Genomic DNA, 18009 nt, shown 5'->3' with positions numbered 1-18009 from the left:
TGCAAGCCCCCTTTTTTATGTAGATTTCTTAAACAATGAAGCTTCCGTGAGGATAAACTGGAAAATACTTCAGACAAGCACTTCACAAATATAGATGAAATTCAAAAGGTAAGTTTTTAAAATCTTAAATTTCAAATTTCTAAAGACTTTGGCACGTTAGCAGTAAACGATTGAAATAACATGTGTCAGTATCTCTAGCACGCCCAGTACTTATGCACAGTATATACAATTAAGACAAAACCCCCTTTATTCATGTACTAGAAGATAAATGTATTAGTACTGTACTGCAATAATATAAATACACACACATTATATATATATATATATATATATATATATATATATATATATATATATATATATATATATATATATATATATATATATATATATAGAGAGAGAGAGAGAGAGAGAGAGAGAGAGAGAGAGAGAGAGAGAGATTATCATTCAAACTCGATAAACGGCTCTTGCATGTAACAGATCGCCAATGAAGTTAGCTTTATGGCCACTAATAATATAATCTCTTTATCATTTAGAAAAATAGAACTTCCTTCAAGTTAACCCCATTGCTTTTACACACCAACTATTTCCACACCACACCAGTTTCCGGGTGAATGGGTCTCAAATTTTATTTCGAAAAATTCTATTTCTAAGTTTTGTGATGAAGGCTAGGTTTAGGAAAATAAAAAAAAAGATTCAGAAGTGACAAGCATTCTGTAAATTATTTCATGCTCTAACGAAAACAAAAGACTTGATAGGTAATGATAATCAATTATTTCCCTGGTAAATTATCTTAATAAATTATTTCCCTGGTAAATTATGTTAATAAATTACTTCCATTTAAAAACTGTTTTCAGTACATAGCCCTTTCCTCTCCTTTAATATTCAGTAGTGAAACTCACCATTACTCTCAGACTCACCAATTAATATTGCCAGGGCTTGTGCTTCCAATATTTTAAGCTTTCATTCCTATTTGAACTTTCATTTTATGTCCCTCAAAAGGTTCTTCATAAATTCTTATATTATACTCTATTGTCATTTCGCTAGTATATAATAACCAATACTGCCCCAGAATGGAGGACTGCAGTATCTGCAAAACTACTGATTTTTCAGATACTGCAAATGGAACCCCCTAAATAAAGCACTGAAGAATCATTCTGAAACAGCAGTAACTCGTGTATTAGTGTTTCACGAGCCCAATAAGTGGCATATCCCAATTTCGAAAATTTTGCAGATACCGCAATTTTCCATTTTAGGGTAGAACACATGTTATTTCAGAGGCCTTATTTACTGTAATTTTCACTCATTGAAATTTGCTTATCTTTTCAGAATTCAAGAGGGATCTATCGAACTGTCCAAAGGTTATGTAGCCTTCTGCTACCAACTCATTAAGTTCGTATGCTTCCCCCCTGTTTACCCATTAAACGTTCCACCTCATACTATGCAAATGTCCTCAGTATGACTCCACCTCTCCCGGCATTCAACTTGTTTTGTGGGTCCTCTTAACATTTAGATGCTTCCCCTTCCTGCTGTCTTTAATGGGATATGTCCTCTCTGTGTGATATCTTTCGAGTTATATTGTATATATCTATAAAATTCGTTATTTTTATTGAACTCATTCATATAAGCTTCATCTTATCATTTCTGTAATCAATGAAAATGATATCTAACATATCTATAATTTTTTTCTTAATTCATACATATACATCTTATCATTTTTCAATAATCAATGACAAATATATCTCATATATGATTCCAGCCTCTAATTTCTAAATGGTTAATGATAAGTCATCTAAGTATGTCTTCCTACTTCTATAAGTGGTAGAGCAAACTGAATGGTATGACACCGAGTATAACTTACTTTCTTTACTCAGCGTCCCTTCCCTGATATACAAAAATAAATAGACAAATAAATCCTTCGATGACTTCTATAGGGTACAGCCAATTATTTTTTCCAATATGTCTACACGAACGAAGCCGATATTTTGTTAACATTAACCGTGCAAGAACTCATCTTTTAGTAACATTACCTGTGCAGATTTCATCATTTGCATCAACTGCAAAATTCATCATTTGTTAATGTTAACTGTGCAAACACTCATTTGTTAATACTGACTGTGCAAAAACCCATTTGTTAATATTAACTGCAAAAACTCATTTGTTAATATTAACTGTGCAAAAACTCATTTGTTAATATTAACTGTGGAAAAACTCATTTGTTAATATTAACTGTGCAAAAACTCATTTGTTAATATTAACTGTGGAAAAACTCATTTGTTAATATTAACTGTGCAAAAACTCATTTGTTAATATTAACTGTGAAAAAACTCATCATTCGTTAATAATGACCTTGAAAAACTCATCATCAAAGACAGAATAAGTTGTATAAGAATAATGTACATTGTATCGTTCCCACATTGTCTAACAAACACCAGAGCCACCAGTACTAGCTATCTATCCCACACCTTGAGAACTGAACTGAATTGAATATAGAATTTAGGCCAAAGGCCAAGCACTGGGACCTATGAGGTCATTCAGCGCTGAAATGGAAACTGACGGTGAAAGGTTTGAAAGGTGTAACAGGAGGAAAACCTCGCAGTTGCACTATGAATCAACTATTAGGAGATGGTTGAGAGTAAGATGGAAGAAAGAGAATATGAAAGGAGGTACAATAAAAGGAACGAAAGGGGTCCCACACCTTGTGCACACGGGGAGTTCATCTTTACCCCGGCATTATTTCATTAAAGCCCCCCAATAAAAAATCAACGAAAAAACATACATAAATAAAGTCTAAAGTTCTTTGTGCTGAATTGTTTTGGGGTTTTTAAAGCATTGTTGTTGGTTTCAAGGACGTTTTTACTTACCACTTTGCCCTTTCCCAGGAGAGGAATGGAAGTGTTTTATCGGTGGCTTCACACAGCAAAAAAGCTCTTTGCACAAAAAATTAACGAAGGGAAATGCTAAGTATTTTACTTAACTTTCTAATGCCTGTGTTAAGAAAGTGGTAATATTTCAAGCCAGCAAAGCTCTCTGGGTTAAAATAACAGTGCTCGACTTGCATAAAGACAAACATGGCTCTCTCTCTCTCTCTCTCTCTCTCTCTCTCTCTCTCTCTCTCTCTCTCCCCGTTGATATGAATGGAGTTGAGAACAGTATACTTTCATCATCCGGTATGAATCAACATGTTTTTAAATGTCAATGCCGTTGGAAGTATAAATATATACAAGCACACAATATTTAAGTATGCATTAAATGTATGTAAGTATGTACACATATAATTATAATGTATGTATATATATATATATATATATATATATATATATATATATATATATATATATATATATATATATATATATATATATATATATATATATATATATATATATATATATATATATATATATATATATATATATATATATATGTAATGTTTCTGAAACCAGTTATCAATACCAAAAGTATTTAGCGGATGGTAAATCCAGTATCGCTTTCATATCTATAATCTAATCTCTATTTATAGAAACGGCACGGGTTTCTGAAGAAGTTTACTGGGAGATATTGATGAGAAATCAACATGTACTCTGTGACGTCAGTGTATCTAAAAGATGTTACATTTGGATCAATACTGTAAAATATATATATATATATATATATATATATATATATATATATATATATATATATATATATATATATATATATATATATATATATATATATATATATATATATATATATATATATATATATATATATATATATATATATATATCCTTCACCATGTTGAATTCGACTGGAATACAGTGAAACAGCGGTAATGAATAACTTTTATCTGATGGAATGATTCAGTACACTAAATGAAAAATGACAGTCATACTGAGAGAGAGAGAGAGAGAATGAAATACTCACACTGAGAGAGAGAGAGAGAGAGAGAGAGAGAGAGAGAGAGAGAGAGAGAGAACTGAACTGAACTGGACTCAAAGGCGCAAGGCGCAATATATAATAATAAATATACTGATTTCTAATATATATATATAAATATAATATATATATATATATATATATATATATATATATATATATATATATATGAGATTTACAATATAATGATCACAGTTCTACAATGATCACAGGTTCAAACGTAGACTTCGTTTGCTTATCTTTCATAATACTGTGACCTCTGATGCTTTTATATTAGATAAAATGCTTACTTTGCTTTTCATTTTCCTGATTCAGACTCAGCTCTCTCTCAGCTCTCTCTCTCTCTCTCTCTCTATGTATATATATATATCTATATATATATATATATATATATATATATATATATATATATATATATATATATATATATATATATATATATATATGTATGTGTGTGTTTTTGCTTATCAAAAATTTTTTCCATATAAACACCCTCTTGTGAGGAAACTTGCTTAACAATTCAATAGTTTTTATTTTCTCCCCATACAGATAAGGATGAACTGCGAATAATGACAAAAAATAATCAAACGCAATTGATGGATTTTCGTAACCACGAATAAACGAGCAAAAAATGTGCCTGAGTTTCTTCGGCGCCATCGAGTTTTCTGTACAGCGTATAATCACGGCCACCAAAAATAGATCTATTTTTCGGTATAATGATGTATGGGCAGCAGCCCATGAAACTTTAACCACGGCGCGGTGGTGGCCTATCCTATATCGCTGCCAGAAGCACGATTATTGCTAACTTTAACCTTCAATAAAATAAAAACTACTATGGCTAGAGGGCTGCAATTTGGTATGTTTGATGATTGGAGGGTGGATGATCAACATACCAATTTGCAGCCCTCTAGCCTCAGTAGTTTTTAAGATCTGAGGGCGGACAGAAAAAAGTGCGGACCGAATAAATAGCCGGACGGACAGACAAAGCCGGCACAATAGTTTTCTTTTACAGAACACTAAAACTTACAATGAGTCCCAACAGTCAAACTTATTCCCAGTTAATAATGCGTAAAGAAAGTTCAATGAAATGTCAAAAAATCGGTGAACATAACTGCACGAAGTGAAGGTATCTGAATCAAAATCTGGCAACACTGATTAATTGGGGCACAGGTCTGTATCGCGTAGAAGGTCAGCCATGGAAAATGTTACCGAGGCTTCTTCTCCATGCATTAATTACACATTTTCCGAGAAGGACAGGTCAGCTCAGGTGACACTGAAGACAGCGACACCCACCGAACATTAACAGTTATTGTCAAAAGCTTTTAAGTATTTAAGTTATTAAAGGAGATAATCTGTTTAGTTAATGGCAAATGTTTCAAGATTACCTCAAGAAAAAAATTCTTGACTCCGCTAAACTTTATCGACTGATTTATTTTGACCGAAAACTGGCGTCACACTCTCGAAATCCCTCGACGTTGACATAAAGATGAAAAAAATAATAATTCTGTTTCTAAAAAAATGACTTGAAAACAACAGTGTTATTCTGAAATAAGATTCATGAATTAAAAAAAAAAAAAAAAAAAACTGGAAGTTGGTAATCATGAGAATATGAAACACAAACATCGGCAAACGGAATCTATACCATCTACATTGCAATTTACCTTCACTTCATTTTACAGAGATGCTTACTTACATTCTTAGAAAGTCAAATAAGATTTAAAAACAAAAAATAAGATGATTTTCAAGCAGTGTAAAATAAATCTAGACACGAGTCATCGTGTTATTAAGAAAGCGAATGAAAACATAATCTCGGAACTATTTTTTTACATGACGTACTACCTTAGACCACAAATAATACATATTATGTATATACATTTAAATATATATGTATATATATGTATACGCATACACACACACACACACACACACACATATATATATATATATATATATATATATATATATATATATATATATATAAAACTTCAGATAATTACAAGTCCTGAAAGACAAAAAGAAAAAAAAAAAAAACACAACAGCCATTATAAAAACAAAACCCACAAGAATAAAGCGGCATTTTATCTTCATCGTTCAAGCAAAGGAGCAAAAATTACAGGAAACTGTCAACGCCGTTCACAAGGCCCAGACTTCGGACAAAAGCAACTTTTACAAGGACGCATTTCGAAGTCCCACAATTGTTCCCTGGAAACCAAAGGGATTTCTCGCCGCCGAGTTGGATAGCGAGCTTTTGCGCCTCCCAAAAAGAATAATGAAAGTGTACAGAAATGGCAGTTAATGAGCGGAACATGAAATTATTTGAAAGAGAAGAGAAATGACAGTTAATAAGAAAAACAGAAAATTATGGGAACGTGAAGGGAAACGACAGTTAATAAGAGGAACATGAAATTATGTGAAAGTGAAATGACAAATAACAAGTGGAACATGAAATTATGTGAAAGTGAAATGACAAATAACAAGTGGAACATGAAATTATGTGGAAGTGAAATGACAAATAACAAGTGGAACATGAAATTATGTGAAAGTGGAGGTGAAATGACAATTAATAAGAGGAACATAAAATTATGTGAAAGTGAAGAGTAATGGCAGTTAAGAGAAGGAACATAAAATTATGTGATCATAAAATTGTATGAAAGTGAAGCGAAATGACAATTAATAAGAGGAACATAAAAGGATATGGAAGTGATGATAAATGAAAGTTAATAAGGAAACATACAATTATGTGAAAGTGGAAGTGAAATTACAATTAATAAGAGGAACATAAAATAATGTGAAAGTGAAGAGAAATGACAGTTGTTATAAGGAAAATATGAAAGTCAAGAGAAATGACAGTTATTATAAGGAACATAAAATTATGTGAAAATTAAGAGAAATGACAATAGGTATCAAATAAGAGGAGACATGATGAATATGTTAAACTATCTGACGGAGGCTATAAGAAAAGTTTAGTTTTATTTAAATACCAGGAAATCCGGATTTGCAAGTCTGTTTCTTTTTTACCTCTACACTTCCTGTAACGGAAATCAATAAACATTCTTTGTTCCTAAAGTGACAACAAAACTATCATAAATATCGTTACAATCATAATTACTCATTTTTATTTTAATTCTTTCAAAACTCAAAAAAAAAAAAAAAAAACCTGCTCATACAAATTGTCATGTGCAGATGATGCATACACAGAAAAACATTACCTTATTTTTCTTTCACCAATGCATCTCGAATGAATGCATTAATAGAGGCATAATATGAGAAAAAATTGAAGACTGGATAACCTATCTTATGATTTTCTACACTCGTTTGAGTGTCAGGAGATATCTAAAACTATCAAACGCCTTATCCGCCTCGACATTACTCATGTGATTTTATTATTATTATGAGCGTTTGAGAACACTTCCTTGCTGAAACAGTGCAAATGCTGATGGAAAATGGCTAAATTTGAGTTTTTTGAACGTATATTAAATACATGGTAGCACACTCAGAGGAAGAAGCACAAACATACATTCACATCTACCTATCTATCTATCTATCTATCTATCTATCTATCTATCTATATATATATACATATATTTATATATATATATATATATATATTTTACTCATATCAGGATATATATATATATATATATATATATATATATATATATATATATATATATATATATATATATATATATATATATATATATATATATATATATATATATATATATATATATATAATATATTTTCCTGGAATATATATATATATAAAAAAAAGGAAAACCAGCACCACCACAGTTACCCCTACTGGAGGAATTCCGCATGAAAATCACGCGAATAAATATATAAGCCTCACCAAGAAGACAGTACAGCCCTAAAATGGAAAACAGCCGCATCTGCAAAATTTTCGACATTGAGATATGCCACCTATTGGGCTCGTGAAACACTAATACACAAGTTACTGCAGTTTCAGAATGATTCTTCAATGCTTTCCACGAGTATTTAGGGGGTCCCATTTGCAGTATCTGCAAAATCAGTAGTGAGGCAAGGAAAAACTCCAGTATCCACCATTTTTCGGAGTTTTGTATTTATGCAGATACTGCAGCCTTCCATTTTAGGGCAGAGTAGACTCCTTCCGTTGAATTTATTATTCCTTGTGCAAATGCGCAACCCCTGAATGGTAAGGCCCCATCTTTTTACCACTTCTGAAACCGAATTACACGATATATATTTTTTGCTAATTTTCCTTCTCCCGCGATCAATTCTTGGTCAAATCAACACACAGATCAATCTTCTCGGCAATTTTTTCCGTCATGTATTCAATCTTCTTCGCTTATTATAAGGTATCCTTTCTTTCTTTTATTTTGCAAACTATGGAAACGTTTTCATGACAATGTTACCTATGTAATGTTGGGAGGCTTAAACGCTCGTCTGTTCATGAATGACCTCATTCATTAATAAATATTTTTCATGCCTTTAATATTATTCCTCTTATCTTTCTTTCCTTCAATCATTTTTATATACCGGTAATATAACCAGTAATAGCTTGCTCCAATTGCGAACGATCTTTCCGGCTTCATCCCAAATAATGCAAACACATCGCTAATTAATAATCATCAATAAAAATTAAACATACGCAGTGACGTAAAATCAATCATATTAAGTACACTGGTTATTAAAAAAAAATCATAATTTTTAAATATTTTTAAGCACACCTAAAAAAAAAAATGATTCGCCTTCAATCTATCCACGAATCTTTATCTCGTAAACATTCAAAGACCACTTTTCACTCTCACGGAGTTAAGCGGAATTAACAGTTCCTTAAAGAATCCGAACGTTTTCATCCCTTGGCCTCTCACTTCTCAGAAGTTCATATTCTAAGAAGTTCCCATCCCTTTTCTTGCTTCCAGACTTCCAGCCCACTGCTTTACCAGTTCTAAAATTATCGCAAACTTTTATATTCTAATACCTACAAACGCCAGGCACATCTATTCTTCCACAGTGCTTTTTGTGATCGCGTCTTCCAAGCATTTTCTTGGAATGTTTTTTCTCAACGGTTTCCCAGATTTTCCTCACCACCCACCATCAATATTTTCTCATCCGCAAACTACCTAAACTGTTTTTTGTTTATCTCTCTCATCTGCAAACTATCTAAACTGTTTTCTATTTATCTCTATCATCTGCAAACTACCTAAACTGTTTTCTGTTTATCTCTCATCTGCAAACTATCTAAACTGTTTTCTATATTTATCTCTCTCATCTGCAAATTATCTAAACTGTTTTCTATTTATCTCTCTCATCTGCAAATTATCTAAACTGTTTTTATTTCCCTCTCTCATCTGCAAACTGCCTAAACTGTTTTCTATTTTATCTCTCTCATCTGCAAACTATCTAAACAGTTTTCAATTTATCTCTATCATCTGCAAACTATCTAAACTGTTTTCAATTTCTCTCTCATCTGCAAACTACCTAAACTGTTTTCTATTTATCTCTCTCATCTGTAAACAACTTAAACTGTTTTCTATTTATCTCTCTCATCTGCAAACTACCTAAACTGCTTTCTATTTACCTCTCTCATCTGTAAACTGCTTAAACTGTTTTCTATTTATCTCTCCGATCTGTAAAAAACTAAACTTTTTTCTATTTACCTCTCTCATCTGCAAATTACCTAAACTGTTTTCTATTTATCTCTGATCTGCAAATTATCTAAACTGTTTTCAATTCATCTCTTTTATCTTCATCTGCAAACTACCTAAACTGTTTTCTATTTATCTCTCATCTGCAAACTATCTAAACTGTTTTCTATTCACCTCTCTCATCTGCAATCTACCTAAACTGTTTTCTATTTATTTAATTTTTGTCTTCCCCTGACAAATCTGAATGAAAATTGTAACTCACTTACAAGAATGTTTTTAAAAATCTCTCATCAACTTTCGGGGTTCTTAAAATCCACAAGGTCCAATTGAACTAACTCCCAAAATAATTTGCCCATCAACACAATCATGTATGACTCACTTCTGTTTGCCCATTATCCTCACTTCATAGTCTATACTTGCAAAAATAGTCTAGACTTCTACCCTTCACGGCAACCTCGTCCCTTTCCACATGATAATGGCTAGTTCTTTTTAGACCTTCTGCTTGTCTATTTCACCATAATTGCAATTTATCATAATGAAATATGTGACTGCTTTTAATTCCTCATAAACAATTTTCTGAAACGTATATTGTGCCGGCTTTGTCTGTCCGTCCGCACTTCATTCTGTCCGCACCTTTTTCGGTCCGAACTTTTTCTGTCCGCCCTCAGATCTTAAACACTACTAAGGCTAGTGATGCAAACTGGCATATTGATCATCCACCCTCCAATCATCAAACTTACCAAATTGCAGCCCTCTAGCCTCAGTAGTTTTTACTTTATTTAAGGTTAAAGTTAGCCATAATCGTGCTCCTGGCAACGATATAGGATATGCCACCACCGGACCGTGGTTAAAGTTTCATGGGCTGCGGCTCATACAGCATTATACCGAGACCACTGAAAGATAACTGTTTTCGGTGGCCTCGATTATACGCTGTAGCGGCTGTACAGAAAACTCGATTGCGCCGAAGGATCTTCGGATCACGTAACTTGTTTACCTTATAGTCGGAGCTCAAACTAACGCTCTCTTATCATTCATATCATCAATACCTAAGCAGCTATTTGGTTCTGGGAATTAGAATTTTGAAATATTACTGATGGTTACCAAACCCCAAGTCCTTCAATATTTCAATTCCCATCACCAGAAGTTTTTCTTTTATAATTTATACCTCTTCCCTCTTCACGACTCATTCTTTTGCCTCTTTATCATTCTATTATCATCTTATTTTCTCTGGTAAAATGTAATGCTAGAAAAGAAACATGTCTCAACGTTCCATCCGACATTCTACTCATATTATAACGTATTTAATCACTAGCAAAGTTAATGTGTTCAGTAACACTGGTTATGCAAGACAATTAGTACTGTTACAGATGCAGTTACAAATATTTTTAACCCATTCGGTTATCTATCTTTAATGACAAACTAAAAATTCCAGTGTGTAAATTTTTAATATTTGTAGGGCGCCTTTTATATAATTGTTCAAATAACTATAAATATAAATATATATTTATATATATATTATATATATATATATTATACACACACACACACACACATATATATATATATATATATATATATATATATATATATATATATATATATCCAGATGTGAATAATACTTGAAAAAAAAAACAACGCTTATTCATTCGTCGTTATCATATCCAGAGCTAAAGTACATGCTGCAATATTCTAATTCAAGTCCTACATTATCAACATCGTACTAATACATTCCTTGGAGGAATTGATAAACAAACAAGATGAAGCAGAATGAACACCTATTGTACTACAGATGATCATTATCACAGTCAGAGCACCTGCTGCTACACAGACTACAGAGATGATTACTTTACAGACAAATCAGCAGCATTCCGCGTAAAATCATTCATTACCTCTGGAGGCAAAGGCCCCTTTGGGTATTACTGACAAGCGTCGAGTAGAGTTCCCCATTGTGTCATTACAGATCTGACAAACCGGTGTGATTGGACTTTGTTTGGGGTTTGTCTTACGAATTGAATTGAATGTAGAATTTAGGCCAAAGGCCAAGCACTGGGACCTATGAGGTCGTTCAGCGCTGAAACGGAAATTGACAGTAAAAGGTTTGAAAGGTGTAACAGGACGAAAACCTCAAAGCAGTTGCATTATGAATCAATTGTTAGGAGAAGGTGGAAAGTAAGAAGAAAGAGAATATGAATGGAGGTACAGTAAAAGGAATGAAAGGGGTTGCAGCTAGGGGCCTAAGGAAGGCACGCTGCAAAGAACCTTAAGTAATGCCTACAGTGCACCGCACGAGGTGCACTGACGGCACTAACCCCACTACGGAGGGTTTGTCTTATGGGAAATTAGACGTCAAAGAGTGTTGACATACTGACAGCCATCCTTACACCGTTGGAAGCCTCCGGCGGGGAGTTAATTACAAATGAAGTAACAAAGGAGTTGTCCTGAAGAGGGAAGACCATTGTACATGCATACTATTTAGAGCCACCATGTTTGCACATAAGACATCTACTTAAATAACCATGAACGCTTTGTTCAATATTAATGCATATATACTAGAAAGTGAATCATGTAAAATATTATCAAGCACATACAAATGACCTCTGCTCTCTCTGTCTCTCTCTCTCTCTCTCTCTCTTTCTCTCTCTCTCTCTCTCTCTCTCTCTCTCTCTCTCTCTCTCTATATATATATATATATATATATATATATATATATATATATATATATATATATATATGTGTGTGTGTATGTATGTATGTGTATATATATATATATATAGAAATGCTGTATATGTGTATATACATGTATACAGAAATGCTATATGTATATATATATTATATATATATACATATATATATATATATATATATATATATATATACATATATATATATATATATATATATATATATATATATATATATATAGAAATAAATCCCATCGTTGATAGAACTTTCATAAAAAACCCACCAAGCTCAGAAAGGCCAACAACCACAGTAAATCTGGAAAAGAAAAGAATTTTGCCACTCCGCTACGTTAAAAACAAGTGACTATAAATACGCGTTCTGAACAAGATAAACCGATAAGCTGGCATTTCCCACTTGCCATAGTACTGTTTAGGCTTCTGGGAATTCTATTTCGAACATAACTGTTTGTCAAATCAACAAAAAGCGAGGAAAGGTTTTTGAAAAGAGGAATATTGACGAAAAGGATTTAGATCTTTCCCTATGAAGGTTGAAGTTTATTTAACATGAAAAGATTGAAGTTTATTTCCGAATCTGGAGACTGCAAATTGAAGATTTAAAGACCGTACGCCATACAGTATTCTATGGGTATAGTATACGAAGTATTACGTACATATTAAGATGACGCTGCAGTTATGGAATGGTGACAAGTTAAAACCTAACTCATTCATTACCTTCTGTGCAGAGTAAGATGACGCTACAGTCTTGAAGAGATGACAAATTACAACCTAACTCATTTTTTCCATCTATATTCGAAACATCAGACCAAGTGGAATGACTGCGTTTTGGCCATCTCTGTGTTTTCAAAGAACTCTAGGTCTGTGAAACGTCTTGACAAAAATAACCTCATGAGAAATAAAAAGAGTTATTTTTTCCTTCCCAAATACCCTCCTGCACAACAGCCCCCACAACGGAGAACAGCAACAGGTAATGAGGCCGACAAATTAATATACAATAACTTTAATACGTGCCATTTACAGGAAAGAGGTTTGAAAATTATCCTGACGCAATTTTCACTTTCCAATCTCTCTCTCTCTCTCTCTCTCTCTCTCTCTCTCTCTCTCTCTCTCTCTCTCTCTCTCTCTCTCTCATTCAATTATCTCAAGTCCTTTACTCAACTGAGCCATTTGTGTGAGTGGTGAGTCATTACAGAAGTTGGAATTGATCGTTGAATATGCAGATGGGAAGGAGAGCATTGAGAATTTGATTATGGTGATAAATAAGCCAAAAGTTTGGACAGACGAGAGCAATTGGTATATATATAAAAAAATCACCCTCCCCCCCACAAGTTATAAGTTCGGTAGATCTCTCCTGTTCTCTCTCTCTCTCTCTCTCTCTCTCTCTCTCTCTCTCTCTCTCTCTCTCTCTCTCTCTCGAGTCTATTTTACATAGAAATGGGGACGACTTGAACGCAAAGGAGGTCTTCCCCTCCCCCTCCCCCTCTACCGAGATGAACAAAATGGCATAGGAAGATTTTCTTCCTCTTCTGATATCAGGGAATACGTCCGCATTTACTAATACCGGCGGGGAATTGAATTAGACTAAATCACTCACGAATTTTCGGAAATAATCCGGCGTTTTCTCCTTCCCTCCGACGGGAAACGAACGGGGGCCTGATTTGCCTTCGGCGCACCGGAATACCTAATTATAAATCCTTAATTCATACCAAATAGATAATGGAGATGCTCTTTAAAAAAAAAAAATTATTAAAAAAAAGGGGACCAAAAAACTCCCTTTACGCCGTGTGGCTGGATATTATCTAATTTACGAGCTTCCATTATTGGAAATTAACGTTCAACATTATGGAAGGACCGGAATAACTCGCGTCACAAACTTCAATTCATTTCTTACGCTCCGATTCATAAAGTTTAGACTCCATTCGCGAGGGAGTATTTCATTTTTGCCGCGAATCAAAAGTCTAGACTTCACTTTCGAACGTTAATTTTTGCTTGGCCGCTTACAAGCACAATGGGCGTCTCGGGAAATCTGTTATTTTTTTATCTAAAAACTAAAAATACCAAACAGGTAAACAAAAGGTAAAAAGCTCTCGAGCGAAACAAAAGCCCATCCCAAAACGTACCTGAATTCCACCTGAATCCTTTCTTACATTACGTGAATTAAGACGAAACGAAAGTCTGGACTTGAACAGCGCTGTATGTTAATGCCGCGTCGTTTCCTTATTGAAAAGAGCATTTGTGTTTCCGCCGAATACGTACATACACGCAGTAAGCGCGAACAATATTAGCGGGATGGGGGAAATGAAACACAAGGTGCTTAGACCCTTCGTATTTCCCAATGCCTTGATCGGATTAACGGAAGGGAGGAACGAGTGAGCGCTCGAGTGTTTACTGTTCTTGACGATTCAAAAAAAACTCTCTTAAAACATATTTATGAAGTCTGAGGAGTGGCGAGCCGAATGTATCTAGTAGTTAGGGGAATAACACAGAGCATGTGCTTTCCTTATTTCGTAATGGAGGGATGGCGGAGCAGGAAACCTGGTGCAATTATCTGACTCGGGGCTAGAAGAAGAGAAGAATAATTTGGGGAAGAGAAAGGAGTGAAAATCCACATAGTAATCGGGGGAAACAGAAGGGAAAATAGAAGGAAAAAATGCAGAGTATAAGGAAGTATACACATCAGGAAACCTGGTGCAATTATCTAACTCAGGACCAGAAGAAGAGAAGAATAATTTGGGGAAGGAAAGGAGTGGAAATTCACTTACCAAGAAGGGAAAACAGAAGGAAAGAATTCCAAAGTATAACGAAGCATGCAGCATCAGGAAGAAAGACCAAGCAAACCGACTAATAAAAGAATTGCGGATATTTCCACAGATCGAAAAGGAAGAGTGGCGGACTAGCGGGTGTTACAAATCCTTCTTGGAACCCAGAATGTTCTCCTTCTGGCCAACGGAACACTTCCCAAATTGTTCTCTGAGTAGTAAGAAAGCGAGGCTCCATTATACTCGAGAAAGAGGATCCGGAAAATAGGGAAGAGAATGAGTTGCTTATTAAATCAAATGCGGAAATTTCGATTCTGCTGAGAAGCGGAACAAAGGAGGAACTACCGAAAAATACGAGAATAGCCCTCGAAACAGAGCTGATTAGGAACAAATGATATAGGAACAACTTAAAGTCATCAATACAAAAAACAATTCATTACAAATCGATTTAGCTAGGCTATGTGATATCTTGAGCCGAAATACTTAAAAACTCAGCTGTGAAGAAAAACAAGTAAAAAATGCGCAGGTTTCTTCGGCGCAATCGAGTTTTCTGTACAGCCGCTACAGCGTATAATCAAGGCCACAGAAAATAGATCCATCTTTCGGTGGTCTCGGTATAATGCTATATGAGCCACGGCCCATGGAACTTTAACCACGACCCAGTGGTGGCCTATCCTATACCGTTGCCAGAAGCACGATTATGGCTAATTTTAACCTTAAATAAAATAAAAGCTACTGAGGCTAGAGGGTTGCAATTTGGTACGTTTGATGACTGGAGGGTGGATGATCAGTACCAATTTGCAGCCCTCTCGCCTCAGTAGTTTTTAAAATCTGAGGGCGAACAGAAAAAGTTTGGACAGAAAAATGTGCGGACAGAATAAAGTGCGGACAGACAGACAAAGCCGTCACAAGAGTTTTCTTTTACAGAAAACTAGTAAAAGGAAACCGGATGAAAATAGAGGAAAAATCAACAGAGGTACCGACTCTTACGAAGTTAAGGAACCCGAAATTCGATACGCTCTCAAAATCAGAGCTGACGGAGGATGAGTAAATTGAGACCGAATCAGAACGACGGGAAATATCAAGAGGACGAAGAAAAAATACTGAGGGCTGAATTACCACCAGAAAGTATGAATGAAAAAATGGTAGGGACGGGAGTCACTGACAAAGAGAAGTAGCAAAGTGGGATGGAAGAGTAGGTCTGGAAAAGCGTTACTGGAAATAATAAAGGAAGAATGTATTGGCCTGGAACAACATCAGAGACTATCATTAATTTAAGACCACATGGAAGGAGAAATGGGCCTTGAGAAAACAGAGTGCACATTCCCAAACTTCCTTGAAAAACAGAGGGCAAGTTCCCAAATTCCTTGAAAAAACAGTGCACATTCCCTAACTTCCTTGAAAAACAAGAGTGCAAGTTCCCAAACTTCCCTGAAAAACAGAGTGCACATTCCCTAACTTCCTTGAAAAACAAGAGTGCAAGTTCCCAAACTTCCTTGAAAAACAGAGTGCACATTCCCAAACTTCCTTGAAAAACAAAATTGCAAATTCCCTAACTTCCTTGAAAAACGGAGTGCAAATTCCCAAACTTCCTTGAAAAACAGAGTGCACAATCCCAAACTTCCTTAAAAAACAGAGTGAAAATTCCCAAACTTCCTTGAAAAAGAGAGTGCAAATCCCCTAACTTCCTTGAAAAAGTGCAAATTCCCAAACTTCCTTCGAAAAACAGAGTACAAAAATCACAAACTTCCTTGAAAAACAGAGTGCACATTCCCAAACTTCCTTGAAAAACAAGGGTGCAAGTTCCCAAACTTCCTTGAAAAACAGAGTGCACATTCCCAAACTTCCTGGAAAAACAGAGTGCAAATTCCCAAACTTCCTTGAAAAACAGAGTGCAAATTTCCAAACTTCCTTGGAAAAACAGTGCAAATTCCCAAACTTCCTGGAAAAAACAAAGTGCAAATTCCCAAAACTTCCTTGAAAAACAGTGCAAATTCCCAAACTTCCCATGAACATATATATTTCATACAATGCAATGGCCAAAGGGAAGGGTCGCCCAATGACTTTATCTAAATGACTTTATTTAAATAAGAGAAAAGGAAGGGAAGAAAGGTGGGGACTAGCCCCCAAAGGACCTCTAAACCCGTCCCTCAAAGGAAAGGTTACAGGTGTCAAATAAAGCGTCCCATATTCTGGCAGTGACGGGGAAGTAGTGTGAATATAAAATGAGGACACCATAACCTGTTTGTATTATGGAAACATACTTCATAAGTGAGTGTGTTTATAAGCAAACATTCTCCTTCCCCAGTATACACCTAATAATTCGTTGAGATCCATAATCCATAAGGAGGGACTATGTTCTGTTATCCTTAATGCTTCTTCCTCTGTTGAGTAATGTCAGGCGTCCAGTGGCATCTTCCTTTAACTACAGAGGCTTCTGGATCATATAAAAGTCTGAAATTTTCAGCTTAAATTTCAGTCTGGAAATTTTCCACTGAAGTTGGAAATTCCCTATTTAAGTCTGGAATTTTTCTACTGACGTCGGAAATTTCCCTACTTTAGTCTGGAATTTCTCCTCTAAGTCGGAAATTTCCCTACTTAAGTCTGGAATTTCTCCACTGAATTCGGAAATTTCCCTACTTAAGTCTGGAATTTCTCCACTGACGTCAGAAATTTCCCTACTTAAGTCTGGAATTTCTCCACTGAATTCGGAAATTTCCCTACTTAAGTCTGGAATTTCTCCACTGACGTCAGAAATTTCCCTACTTAAGTCTGGAATTTTTCCACTTAAATCGGAAATTTCCCTGCTTAAGGCTGGAATTTTTCCACTGAAGTCGGAAATTTCCCTACTTGAGTCTGGAATTTTTCTACTGAAGTACGAAATTTCCCTACTTAAGTCTGGAATTCCTCCACTGAAGTCTGAAATTTCCTTCCTTAAGCCTGGTATTTCTCCACTGAAGTTTGAAATTTCCATACTTAAGTCTGGAATTTTTC

At 34.7% G+C, this 18009-nt stretch overlaps 1 protein-coding gene across 1 annotated transcript in view; it reads right to left on the bottom strand.

The window, feature by feature from the left end:
- The window catches only part of LOC136831526 (nephrin-like), a 509843-nt gene that overhangs the window by 88562 nt on the left and 403272 nt on the right, over window positions 1-18009 (bottom strand). The gene's annotated exons all lie outside the window — the stretch shown is intronic.

Source organism: Macrobrachium rosenbergii, chromosome 48 (assembly GCF_040412425.1).
Source record: "Macrobrachium rosenbergii isolate ZJJX-2024 chromosome 48, ASM4041242v1, whole genome shotgun sequence".
In the NCBI taxonomy this organism is placed as follows: Eukaryota; Metazoa; Arthropoda; class Malacostraca; order Decapoda; family Palaemonidae; genus Macrobrachium; species Macrobrachium rosenbergii.
Note: the sequence above shows the minus strand (reverse complement) of the source record. Positions and strands in the feature narration are given on the sequence as shown.